At 43.4% G+C, this 11968-nt stretch overlaps 1 protein-coding gene across 1 annotated transcript in view; it reads left to right on the top strand.

Annotated features, from left to right (window-relative positions):
* Positions 1-109: 109 nt before the first annotated feature.
* prr7 (proline rich 7 (synaptic)) overlaps positions 110-11968 on the top strand; it is a 33290-nt gene continuing 21431 nt past the window's right edge. The window contains exon 1 of the mRNA XM_032534629.1: positions 110-410. The gene's annotated coding sequence lies outside the window, so the exon portion shown is untranslated. The remainder of the gene's footprint in view (positions 411-11968) is intronic.

Raw genomic sequence — 11968 nt, 5'->3', positions numbered from 1 at the left:
GACGGGAGGATGAGAGGGAGGAGGAGAGAGGGAGGAGCAAGGCTGCCAGGTGAACCGATAACCTCTTTTTTTACTCTGACATCCAAAACCACGACGCGCAGGGGGAGAGAGAGAGAGGAGAGAGAGAGAGAGAGAGAGAGAGAGAGAGGAGAGGAGAGAGAGAGAAGGCTCTCAAATCCTTTAACGGGGGATCATTTGCCCGGAGCCGGTGGACAGTACACACACAACACACACACACGACAGGAACGGACGCACGAAATTGTTTTTTGTAATTTTTTATAATTTTACCATCGATTTGTTTCAGTATTTTTTTTTCATTTTTTTTCATTATTATTTATTTTGGACATAAAACTTGGCGCGGACACGAGCTGAGTGCGTCATGTCGTCGGAGGCGCCAGAATAATTAAAAGGTGAGTTTTTACACCAAATAGGTTATGATTAAAACACGGACCTGTGTGTGTGTGTGTGTGTGTGTGTGTGTGTGTGTGTGGTGTGTGTGTGTGTGTGTGGTGTGTGTGTGTGTGTGTGTGTGTGTGTGTGTGAACGAAGTGTGGGCGACGGTATTGTGTGTTTAAGGTGTTTTATCACCTGCGTTGCACCTTATCTCATGGTGTCCATGTAGAAGGCTGTCTTATTCTTTAAATGTTAATTTATTGGCCAATTGTCGCTGTTTTTGTTAAGAATCTGCAGCCCGTGGTCTCTGTGGTCTATGTGGTCTCAGGGACAAACACCTCCCGCTGTGTCTCTCATGGAGGAATGAAAGAAGAGACATTTAAAAGACAGCAGCGCTGTGCGTATAATCCTCATCAGTATGTTTTGGATGCCTTGCCACAGACAGCTACTCTGCTGCTCAAACGCCACAGAGAAGGGCGACTAGCTCTCTAGAAACACACACACCACACACACACACACACAACACACACACACACACACACACACACACACACACACACACACTGAGGACATGCGTGGTCCCAAACACTACAGGGTCCATGAGAAGTTCCCTTGTTGGTAACTTTAAGCAAAATTAAATATCATGAACTTTATTTTTTGCCTGTAAATCAATTCAGGGATTGTATTTCACCAAAAACATAACTGAAGCTGACATTAAAAAAAAAAAAAAGATAAATCTAGCAACTGGCAGATACTTGAATTTCTTAAACTATGTTTAAGTTTGAAAATGTTTCAGTATCTTGCTTCCAACTTGGTGTTTTATACAACATGTAGTTATAATGTTCTTATAAATGATTTTCCTTAAGCTTATGAGATACATTTTGCCAATATGATCAAATACTGTGTGAGCAGGCCCGTGGCCTAGCCTAGTTGAGGAGATCATGCAAGGAGAGAGGAAACGTGTTTTTAGACTAGGGTGACCAGATGTTTCCAGGATCAGTCCCCGGTTTTGGGGATCTGTCCCCGGCTGGATCTGTCCCCGGTTTCCACTGTGACCGACAGACCCGATATTGGAATGAAAGAAAGAAAACCCTGACCAAACGGAGCCGATAGTCGCTCCAGACAAGCTCAGAGATGTTCTAGAAAGCCGTGTTTTACGATGCTAAAATCACTGATTATTTACATGGAGTCTGGTGGGTTTAGCCAACGCAATTTCATGTTTTAAAAAAGGATCTTAATCTTTACCAGAAAGGTCGACCTCCTTAGAAATCCTTTCCATGATGTTGTCTGTTGGGGGGAAACAGCTCTAGGTCTAGTGTCCCCGTTTTAAGTTTTACAGAAATAAAACATGAGTGTTTTGGAGGAAAATCCCTTTGAGCTGAAAATGTCCCCGGATTTTGTCTGAAGAATCTGGTCCCCTTAAGCTAAAGGTCTCCTTTAATTTTAGTTTTAGTCAATAACAACAACAACAACAACAAAAAGGCACCTGACCAAGCGTCCATATTTTGAGAGATGGGATGAGAATGTGTTGCTAACACAATAGTGAACATGATACCGCTGTTTCTCCCCAATGTGAGTTGAGCATGCTCAGATTTAACTGTTTACGGGCATAACGTGGTCATACTGATATTTGGAAATCCATGAAACAACTTTTCTCATTACAAACAATAACAGAGATGGGAATCCTTCAAAAACGTTGTAGCTATCAATGGCTGTTTGGTGTAACGTTAGCTCAAAGTACCATTCACCTGACAGCCTTTGTTGTGTTTGATGCTAGCTGTAGCTAAGCTAGCAGTGATTTAACTTGGTTAAATAGGTCCATTTTTACTGTTGACATTACAGAAGTCTCGTTAGCGTCTGGTATGCTACTTGGTCGCAAAGTGACGCATGCGCGACTCAAATCTGCACTTGACTCACATTGGGGGAGACACCTGCTAAACATCAGCATGTTAGCATGCCATTGAGCTGAAATTAGCATTTTTAATCAAAGCAATGCTCACAGAACCTTATCAGTTGACTCTAGTTTTGTGACTAAAGAATAAAAAAAAAAAAAAAAAGGCTGGTCAAACTTAACAGAAATGAGGAGAGACACTGCAACCGCCCACATTGGTGCTGTCCGACCCAAAAACTACCAAACAAGGAAACACTAAACCACCGCTGGACACATCTTCTCAAAACTGGTGTCATGGCACAACGGAAAGCAACACATCAGTCTGCTGAGACTGGGCTGCCTTCTTTATGTAGACCTCCACAATCAGGCCAGATTAGGAACACCTGTGGGAGAAGACAAGGCGATTAGAAGAGCTGCTACACAGGACCAGCAGAAAGTGGTAATGTAGGCTGAACTTAAAGTGCCTGCATATTCTGCTCATTTTCAGCTTCATATTTGTATTTAAGGTTGTCAAGAATAGGTTTACATGGTTCAACTTTGTAGCACTGCACATTGCTGAGCTTCTGTTTTCTCTCTGGAGGTAAAACAGAGAGCTCACACACAGAGTGAGGCATCACACGTCCGTTGCACTTTGGAGAATATAGAATCAAGCAGCGCGTACTAGTAGCTAGGTTAGGTAGGTAAACAAAACATGTTGATGGAATCATCCACACCCAAAACAGCCTCAATGTCACTAACCGTTGGATCTGCGAGATCTCGCGATTAAAACTCGAATCTTGCAAAATGAAACCGATATCTTGCAGAACAAAGTCAAGATCTCGCAAAAGTGTTTGTCCCCTGTGCATGTTTTTTAGTTATTTAATTATTATTTTTTCCCCCCCCTCCATGTCACTTCCGGGGCTCCATAGATACGGACCTGCACGCAAGTAAAAAACTTTTTAAATATCGCTTCGAAAAGTAAAACTTTTAGTAGAACAGTTACTGTTTTAAGAATGAAGGGCACGAGTAGGTCACTTTTATTAATTTGACGCAATAAAGCACATTAATCAACAATTGCAATGACACCAGTGTTAGCCAATCGGCTATTTTTCATCTGTAACCTACTAGCTGGGGCGGTCTCTGGGTCAAGTGGAGCGTGCAACTTTGCTGACCATGGAGGTCGTTTTTTTGGAGATTATGAATCAAGTATCGCGCTACTAGCGAGCTAGGTTTGGTAGGTAAACAAAACATGTGATGGTATCATCCACACACCAAAACAGCTTCCTGTCACTACCGTGGATCTGCGAGATCTCGCGAATACAACTTGATATCTTGCAAATGAAACTCGAATACCGCTCCTGAAAAGTAGAACTTTAGTAGAACAGTCACTGTTTTAAAGAAATGAAAGGGCACGAGTAGGTCACTTTTATTAATTGACGCAATAACGCACATTAATCAACAATTCTGCAAATGCACCAGTGTTAGCCAATTTGCTAATTTATCTGTAGTCCTGCCTAGCAGGTAAAGAACTCATTGTTGGGGGGGCCTGTGGGTCACCCGGAGCGTGCGCCCCATTGTAGGCTGAGGCCTTTGCAACAGCGCAGGTTCGAATCTCTCTCCCACCTTTCCCGTCTATCCACTCTCACTCTGAAATACAGGGAAACAGCCCAAAAAAAACTAAGGTTCCTTCCTCCTTTGAGATTTCCACCCGACACCAACCTCACGTGGATCCGGCGCTCTGAGTGAAATGTGACGACAGACGGGCTGCTTTTTAAAAACCTCGGAGGAGAGGAAGGGGCTGGAGGACTGGAGAGTGTCCTTGAAGCAAAACAAGGAGTCCTCACATAATCTGGAGATCAACCTGAAAACAGGGTCGCAGGTTTACGTGAGTTCAAGAAGGAAAACTTTCATTTCGCCCACCTCCCCACCCCTGCCACCAGCATTGCTGGTCCTCAGTAAACCCCAGGGTCCCCCCTAGACATGCGCCACACACACACACACACACACACCCTGGTCCTCATTAAAGACCAGGTCCCCCCTAGACATGCCAACACACCAACACACACACACACACACACACACTGGTCCTCATTAAAGACAGGGTCCCCCTACACTGCACACACACACCCTGGTCCTCATAAAGACGGGTCCCCCCTAGAATGCACACACACACCCTGGTCCTCAAAGACCGGTCCCCCTAGACATGCACACACACCACAACAACAATGGTCATTAAAGACCAGGTCCCCCCTACACATGCACACACACACCCTGGTCCTCATTTAAGACCAGGGTCCCCCCTCCCCTACACATGCACCACACACACACACACACCCTGGCCTCATAAAAGACCAGGATCCCCCCTACACATGCACACAAACACCCTCGTCCTCATTAAAGTCAGGGTCCCCCATACAGATGCACACACACACTCTGGTCCTCATTAAAGCCGGGTCCCCCCTACAAACACACACCCTGGTCCTCATTTAAGACCAGGGTCCCCCCTACACATGCACAAAACACCTTGGTCCTCATTTAAGACCAGGGTCCCCCCTACACATGCACAAACACCTGGTCCTCATTTAAGACCAGGGTCCCCCCTACACATGCACAAACCCCAACACCCTGGTCCTCATTTAAGACCAGGGTCCCCCCTACACATAAACACACACACACCTGGTCTCATTAGCAGGTCCCCCCTGCACAGCACACCACACACCCTGGTCCTCATTTAAGACCAGGGTCCCCCCTAACCATGCACACACACACACTCTGGTCCTCATTTAAGACCAGGGTCCCCTTCCACCATGCACACACACAAGGATTTTGGAAGATCAGCTTTTGAGTTTTATTGTCTTGATTATTATTCATGCAAACTGTGCAGTAAGTAATGTACGTTCCAAAATGTGCCCAAAAGTTTTAGATTTTTTGCCATTTTACAACTTCTCATCTTTTAAATTTAGCGTCTTTGATGATTTTTTAGTGCTAAGAAAGCAAGCGATCGGCAGAAAATTGATTAATTGTCAAGTTTTTTCTTTTAAGCAGGTTCTCAATATTTGTGGTTTCGGCTTCTAACTCTTAGAGAACCGTTTCCGTGATCCTTTTTAAATGGATCTTAAATTAAAAAGCATGACAGCTACAGCACCCAAAACCACGCGACACCATTCCTGACACATGAAACTTTCAAAACGCCATCACACGCTGCTCATAGAACGAAAAAAAAAAAAATATCTCAAAAACTTAAACATTTACAGAATTCATATAACTTGGACTGTTATTTTGTTCATGTTTCTACACTGAGAAATATTAGTTATCAATTCTTTTGTGTTTATTTAGTAAAATTGAATGAAAAACGTGTCCAATTTTTGAATTTCTTTAATTTGTGACACATTTTCGATTTCATAGTTTATTAATAATGATTGTTTAGTGATTTAATAACCTTTTTAAGCTTAGGTCGTCTTGATTTGAGGGTCGTGAAGCATTTGAAGATACTCCCTAGAAATGACATCACAAGAAGCCAAATACCGACGCCAGTTGTTGCAGAGTTCAAAGGGTTAAATGTGAGGATCTTTTTGCTAATGATAACTTTAACCATTGCCTTCAGCTACAATTTGAGCACTTTGACTCCTTTTTTGTGTGACATTGCTCAGGACTGTTGGGCCTTCACGTTGTAGCCGTCCATGGATAAAATGGGGTTTGTATTATGCGGCTTTGAATGATAAATCATGGAAAACGTCCGCACAATCAACGTTGTTAATTTTGCCTATTCACATTTACTGCTGCCCTTCAGTTCTAACAACTCAGTCCCTTTAAATCACATCAATTATCTTTCAGTCTGTGTTCCGAATGAGAGGAAGAGGAAAAAAGACAAAAGGAAGGATATAAATAGTTGAGTGGTGTACGTGTGTGGGGTGGAGGTCTGAGGATTATCATAGAGGATGATGGCAGACAGGCAGGAAGCGTGGGGAGCAAACAAAGGCTCCGTTCCACATCAGCGCTCGCAGATTGAAATATCAGCGGCCGGGCCACCTCACCGACAGCGCGCGATTGAATCCTCTGCTCGACAATTTCAAATGACACAAAGACACGAGAGACACTAGAGACCAAGAGACAGTGTGCAAAGGTGATGTGGAGAGGAAGAGGAAATTGACACAAAAACTGTGACTCCACTCGTGCTATAATGTAACTGTAATGCAGGACAAAGTGTCATTTGTCTAACACCAGTTCTCAGATGTGTCTTTTCCACCAAGAAACAGGTGCTGGTTCTGTTCTGGTGCTGGTTCGGTGCTGGTTCTACTCGCCAGTTATCCAAAATGCCTTTTCCACCAAGGCAGTTCTGGTGTGGTTCGGAGTCATGCCAATATCTAAATCAAATATAATATATAAAAAGCAAATAGCTTTGGACATGGATGGGAAACCAAAACAACCGTGGTCTGATATGTCTTTTCCACCAGGCCAACCGGTGCTGGTTCTGGTTCTGTTGCAGTTTGGTGCTGGTTCTATTCGCAGTTCAAGAACCAGCTGGATCTTCCCAGCCTGAGAGCCAGCAGACCGGTGGTTTCCTCACAAATGTTCTGGTCGGTTCTGAGTCAGTGCCAAATATCGAACCGGTTCTTTGCTTTTCCACACAAAATAACCTGTTATGACCAAGAATACGGGTTCCAACTCGCACCAACTTAGCGCTGGTCTAGAGTAGAACCGGTTACGTCAGGTGCTGGGGGGGACGGGGTTATCATGACGTTCAAAAACAAAAACTCTGGCGCCATTAAAAAAACCCTGGTCAGCTGAACCATAGAGAGCTGTTAATGTTAGGATTTCTAAGCGGTCGACCTTTTGTTAAAGAGTAAGATCCTTTTTTTAAATAAAACATGTAAATTGTGTTCGCTAAACACACCAGACTCCATGTAAATAAGGTAATTTTAGCATCATAACACACACTTCATCAAGTCGACAGAAACAAAATAAACGGAAAAGCTGTTTTGTGTTCGTCTTTCCACTTGTTCAAACCATCACGACTCTAGGTTTGGTTGAAATTAGCACGGTTTACTGTTATACTGTATGTGGAATATGTTGGCTCTATACATGCTAAAAGTATTGCTTTTTTAAGGAGTCTGGTGGGTTAGCGTTGCGACTTAGAGCTGTTTTTAAATGCAAAGGTCTCAAAGAGGTTGTAAAGGTCTCTCTCCAAAGGGATCCTTTCATAATTTGTCAGACACGTAGAATATAATCTGAGGCTGTGAGGGCCAAAACAAAACACTTTGTGAAGGTAAATACAAGCTGGACAGTTGCCCTGTTAACTTACATCGTAGCTTGTTTCCACTACAGAGTGGAATAATAAGTGGAACCAGCAAACAGGTGGTGTTTAGAGACGTGTTGCTGGGTTATTGCACATAATTGCACGACCTGACACTGTGAGTAAGAGAGTTACGACTGTTCAGAGTGTGTTGTGGGTAGAGCAGAGCGTGGAAGAAATAACTGAGTAGTTAATTATTTGAACATAAACAGGAAAAAGTGCAAGTGTCTGTTTTTAAGGTTTTGTTTCAGTTATCGTCTCTTACCCGACATCCCTGGGAATATCTATATTCAAAGTGATAGCACCATCCCCTAGTCTGCCTGAGCAGCTGAGATTTAGAAGCACCCGAGTTCTCACCTGTTGACAATATTGTCTGAATGTGTCCTCTGATAAGGCTGACGATGGTCTGTCTGCCTCCCTGTGTGTCTTTGTAGAGCAGCGTGACACCAAGGAGTCCCGCTGGATCTGGAGGAAGAATTCGGCAACCAGCGGTGTAGACCGACCCCCGACAGCCGGGCCCCCTGCAGCCTTTGAAGGGGACCAGCTTTTTGACTTCACGTGGCAAAAGGAGTCCAACAGGGTTTCACATCACTCTTTTTCTCTCCGGCTTTAAAAATCAGATGACGATGCCATCGCAACTTCATTTTTTGTCAGAACAATATGGAAAAGTTTCCACACACCGGGAGAAGGTGGATTACTGAAAGGAGTCTGGTGGAGCTTTTTGGGAAGAATTTAAATGGGTGTTCGTGCTGTTGAAACACACTAAAGGCACAGCTGTGATCTGTGGAATAACAGTGTGGTGTCTGTGGTGTGTGTAGTGTGTCTATCCTGCCATTCAGACACATTTTCATTTAAATGAGGAGTGCTGCAGAGGAGCTCTGCACAGAAAGAATATTTAAATGCAAAAAGAAGATATGTATTTTGGGATTCTTGCATTTTTCTGATCCAATTTATAAATTTGGACCATTCAGTAACTGATATAAGCATTATGCTTTTCGTGAAGTCAAAATGAAAAACTATATACATTATTTTAAAGATTAAAAGATTTTTTGTTGTTGTTGGTTTAACAATTTGCTGGACAAAATCATTTTGTACGCCCAGTTTCTGCTGCCAACGCCTCAAACGTGGGAACATCCTGTGAATTACATCAATTTCTGTCTAAACCAGTGTTGGTGAGCAACGAGCCTGCCGCCGTGTCCAATTCAATTAACCCTCATCTTAACTTTTGACATTCAGGTACTTTGTGCACTTCTAGTGAAGTATTTTATGACATTTCATATAATAAGAATGATGTATGCCATTCACATTTTATGAAGATGCTAACGGCAGTCTTCATAAAAACCAGCCAAGACTAACTGCCACAACATGCAGTAGTCCCGAAGAGGTGCAGATTATAATGAATGACTACCAGCAACTATCTATGTAACTGTTTTTGAAATTTAATTACATAATTTATCACTTATGCAGGCAATTCTAGGTTCTTTGACACCTATCCTGATAACTTCATCACGGAAAGCAAAAGTCTTTTTAATGTTGTTAATTGTTTGTTTTTGAAGCGTTGAACAAACCGACCCTGAACACAGCTGTTTATTTGGAGTTTTGGAACCAGATTTCCTTTTTTTTGAAGGTATTGTGACTTTACTGGACTTAAAGCATCAGTATCAAGTGAAGGCGAACTCACAGCTCTCTTGAACACTTTGATCACGTGATTTTTTATTCTTTCTGTTCCCACCTTGGAATACAGCGCCCAAGAATTGCAATTTCAGCATGTAATCTGCATTTTTATTATTTTATTCATCACCAAATGTGATTAAAGTGAGAATTTGGCTTATTGACCCCAAGAGGACAGCACAGGACAACGAGAGACAACGAACTTTGCGGACATCCCGTCCTGCCAACCTGAAAAAAATCACCTCTGCCTGGCCGCGGTGGGGCGGGAGCGGGGAGGCGGGGACTCTCGGCCGTCCTGTCCAGCGCAATGGTGATGTCGCAGGCACCTGACACCTTCCTGGCGTGTTTCTGCCGCTTTGGTTGTGTGGGCCGGTCGTCATGCTCTGCTGTTCTGCAGTTCCTGCAGCGCAGGTGAAGCGCACCAGCGGAGAGTGAGGGAGCAATGTTCTGCACCGTAAGGATGGAGCCACTGGGCTGCCCCCACAGATACCCGCCGCCTCCTCCGCCACCGCGCCCCGCTTCACCCCCACCGCCGTCTCTACAGCTGCCCAGGGAGCCGCCACAGTTCGCGGTCCCGAAACCCTGTGCGCACTCTTCCTCTGCAGGTCCCGATCCCATGCCACAGCAAATGGGTCAGCATACAGGTAACCTCAATGGGTTATGTGGGGTTTTTTTTTGGGGGGGGGGGGGTCACAGTTTTTACTTTTAATCCTAGTTTGTTTTTCATGTATTTGAATGTGTTCTTTTCGGGCTGGGACGATAGCTTTTGCTCTGATTCTTATAATTAGTCTAATTCACCACGTCATTCCTATCATTTAAACAGTTTCGATGGTACACGGATTGTATGATGCCGTGTGAAACGGGGAACCGAAAAACGAGATACAAAAAGCTTTTTGGAGGACCCGATATCAATAAAAAAACAACAGAGATATACAGACACACAAACTCATTCCAGTAGACAACACTGACAAATACTTCAAAAAGCAGACACAAAAACAAAAAGTCCACTAAGAAACTCCAAACAACCGACAAATACCCAAATACATACAATCCCAGTACAAATAAACCTTAAAGATAATTCAACAATAGGCTATAAGCACATTTTCCTTCCGACTATTTATGATGGAGACAGAATACGACAATTTCTAGCGGCCATCCGCTCGTTCAGTTCTTTCTCTGCACATGGGTGCCAGTTCACTTTTTGTGATTTGGATATTGCAAGGGACTTGCAATTTTCTTTTACTTCTTTAAACAAAAACTAAAGTTGATTAATAATTTTTCATGACCCGGGACGAGCCCCCATGCCACGACCCGGACGAGCCCCCATGTCACGACCCGGACGAGCCCCCATGCCACAACCGGACGAGCCCCATGTCACAACCTGCTCAAAGGGTTGACAAATGTGGAACAACTCCGTTGTGGCTTATTAAATAAATACCCAAAGCGTGCCTGAGTAGCTCACTTGGTAGAGTGGGCGCAATATACAGAGACTTAGTCCTCAACTAAACGATCGGGGTTGTTAAACTCTGACCTGCGACCCTTTGCTGCATGTAGTACGTTCCCCCACTCCCCCTTTCAAGTCTAAAGCTGTCAATCTAATAAAGGCCCATTGCCACAAATTAAAGCTTAAAAAAAAATACTAAATACAAACTTAACTGTGCTACCAGTTTATCAGATATGAGTGTGGTGGATGAATGTGTGAAGGTTTTGAAGGCGCAATGTAGAAGGCAAAAGAACTCAACCAAATCAAAAAACAGCAACCTCAAGGAGGGGAGAAGAGTTCCCAGGCTACTCCTATTATAGACATGGGGAGAAATTAACTCATCCAGGTGTCAGTCATCAGCCGTATTGGCCATACCCACATCCCAGCAACCAATAGGAGCGTCACAACTTCTAGAGACAATATATCATGAGACAGTTCTAAAACTAATTGTTTTACTAAGAATTAATGCACGCCACATGAATTAATTTGCAAGAAGACATAACATGCTTGTATTTCACATAATTTTCTGTTTACTGGAACGGATATGATGCAATATATTAGGTGTGTCTTTGGTAAAAAAGATCAAATTATCTTTCTGTGGAAATTCACTTACATAAGTGAATTGATTTTTTTTCCCACCTCAACATTATACTTATACTGCACATATATATAATAGAGGAAGATACGGAGGCATTTGGGGCAAACAAAGGTATGATGGATTGGATGGGAGGATTTTAAGGGGAGCTCAGTATATTGGATCACGACCTTCTACATAACCACATTAGTATTTCAGACCACAAGAGCACAGAGCATGCTACAGGATGATTACTCAATGTAGCGTGTGTGTGTGTGTGTGTGTGTGTGTGTGTGTGTGTGTGTGTGTGTGTGTGTGAACGAAGTGTGGGCGACGGTATTGTTGTTTAAGGTGTTTTATCACCTGCGTTGCCACCTTATCTCATGGTGTCCATGTATGAAGGCTGTCTTATTCTTTAAATGTTAATTTATTGGCCAATTGTCGCTGTTTTTGTTAAGAATCTGCAGCCCGTGGTCTCTGTGGTCTCAGGTGGACAAACACCTCCCGCTGTGTCTCTCATGGAGGAAATGAAAGAAGAGACATTTAAAAGACAGCAGTGCGTCTGTTGCGTAATAATCCTCATCAGTATGTTTTGGATGCCTTGCCACAGACATGCTACTCTGCTGCTCAAACGCACAGAGAAGGGGCGACTAGCTCTCTAGAAACACACACACACACACACAC

Source organism: Etheostoma spectabile, chromosome 13, assembly GCF_008692095.1.
Source record: "Etheostoma spectabile isolate EspeVRDwgs_2016 chromosome 13, UIUC_Espe_1.0, whole genome shotgun sequence".
In the NCBI taxonomy this organism is placed as follows: domain Eukaryota; kingdom Metazoa; phylum Chordata; class Actinopteri; order Perciformes; family Percidae; genus Etheostoma; species Etheostoma spectabile.
The sequence above is the reverse complement of the archived record's forward strand: the minus strand, read 5'-3'. Positions and strand labels throughout refer to the sequence as shown.